Genomic DNA, 2,219 nt, shown 5'->3' on the forward strand with positions numbered 1-2,219 from the left:
TGATCATCTCTAATTTAAAAAAAGGAAAAAGACATATGTGTCCTCCCTTTCAACTGTTGCGTTTTTTGTTCTCAAAAAGCAGTAGTAGCAGCAGACTCTTATTACTTTATGACTTCCATCAAAAAAAAAAATTACATGATGACTTATCTCCAATTTTAAGGCGCAAATCTTATGATTTATTGGTTGTTGTCCTTTGATTTCAGATTTGCTTTTATGTTTGACCAAATTATGCCGCTCACTCATAAAATTCAATTTATTTCAACACACTAACTCTCAATTTTCAACTTAACAACATATATAAAGAAGAACATTCAATTAATATTCATTTAACCTTTAAATTTTCTTACTTCAATAGAGGTAAATATTTAATTTAAGGTTCTCAATTATTTAGGGCTTTTGATTTTAGGGTTTTAATTCTATGGGTTTTGATTAAATTGAATTGATAATTGATAGTTAGAGTTTTAATTGAATTGAATTGTTAATGTGATAGTTAGGCTCCTAATTGAATTTTATAATATTTAAGGTTTTTGATTGAATTGAATTGTTAATATGATAGTTAGGCTCTTAATTGAATCAATGATATTTAGGGGTTTTGATTGAATTGATAATGAGATATTTTTAGGGGTTTAATTGAATTCATGATATTTAGTTTAGAGGTATTAATGAAATTGATAATATGTTAAATTTTAGGGGTTTTAATTAAATTGAATTGATAATGTGATAGTTAAGTGTTTTAATTGAATTAGTGATATTTATGGGTTTTGATTAAATTGAACTGGTAATATATTTACGGGTTTAGTTGGATTGATGATATTTAGTTTATGGATTTTAATACAATTGATAATTGAAACTAACTAAAACTTAAAAACTAAAGCTGAAACTTAAAAAATTAAAACTAGTATTCTATCTACCATGTTACGTAGCAATCGAAAATGAAGTGATTGTGAAAAAAAATTATACAGTCAAGCCCCTCCGAAGTTTCGGTCCTGGCTCCGCCACTGCACACACCAGTAGGACGAGGATAAGTAGTACAAATGGTAAAAAGGAAAATAAGCCTAATGACAAAAAGTAAATAGGATAGTGGCAAAATAGTAATTCAGGAGATGTTTGATAACATTGTGATATTATCCCAGGGATCAAACGGGATATTCGCCTAAGAACGCCACGTGTTAATCACCTAATACCGGAATATCGCGGCGTATTGAATAAAGAGATCCGCAGGCGAACCTATAAGGCGAATCTCCATAAACACTCAACTCGCCATTGAAACAGGAGGGCCGATCCCGAAATAAAGGCCATTAATAAGTTATCAGTTAGCTAACGGCCTACTTAAAGGAAACCAGTAACCGCCATTAATGGAGCATTAATGGAGACTTCCTAGTTACTGAAAGTTACAGCTTCAAGACTATATATAGCCTATGTCTCAGGCTATCAAGGTACACATTCACTTACCCTTTGTCAATTCAGTTTGCTCTCTTGTTCTTCTATACTAACTTTGGCATCGGAGCTTCCCCCCGTCGAACCCAACGACGCCCCCACAGAGACGGAAACCTATCAGAAATTCTCCACTAGTCATCAATTGGTGCGGTGAAGGTGGAATCCTTAATCAAATAAAGGGTTTTCGTTCACATTAAAAAGACATGACAAACGGAGAACAGAACCCCTCCTCGGGGGTTGAAACACCATCGGTAACACCATCAAGTCAACCTGAAACAAGCGCTGGTCGTGTTGATATGAGCACTCCTGCGGCGCATGATGGAAGGAGTATGTCGCCGGATTCATTCATTGAAACATGTGCGGGATCCATAGGAAGAGAATTTGGCCCTAAGATGGAAAGACGCCTAAGGTCGTTTATGATCGCACCAGAGCTTCGGCGCACAAATCCTACGTCATCTCAGTGGCAACAGCCCATTATAGGACCAAACGCCCATAATTCTTCATTCTTCTAAAATCAGCCCACGGATTCAATGGTGACTACTACCGTAGCAGGCAATAACCCGCCACTCAATCGGCAATTATTTTCCGATGGAGCAGGAGGAAGTCATGGGAATAACCAAACTCCCCCTGGAGGATCCGCAGGCCAAGGGTTAAATTTGGGTGGATCAGGTAACCCAAGCCGCCCATGGTTGAATCTCCCCGAAGGCGGATCAGAAGGTCGAAGGCACAAAAAGCGGCGAAAAGGGAAAGCAGGCGGTCGAAATCACCTTCGCCCCCGAGAC

This window comes from Euphorbia lathyris, chromosome 9, assembly GCF_963576675.1.
Source record: "Euphorbia lathyris chromosome 9, ddEupLath1.1, whole genome shotgun sequence".
NCBI lineage: Eukaryota > Viridiplantae > Streptophyta > Magnoliopsida > Malpighiales > Euphorbiaceae > Euphorbia > Euphorbia lathyris.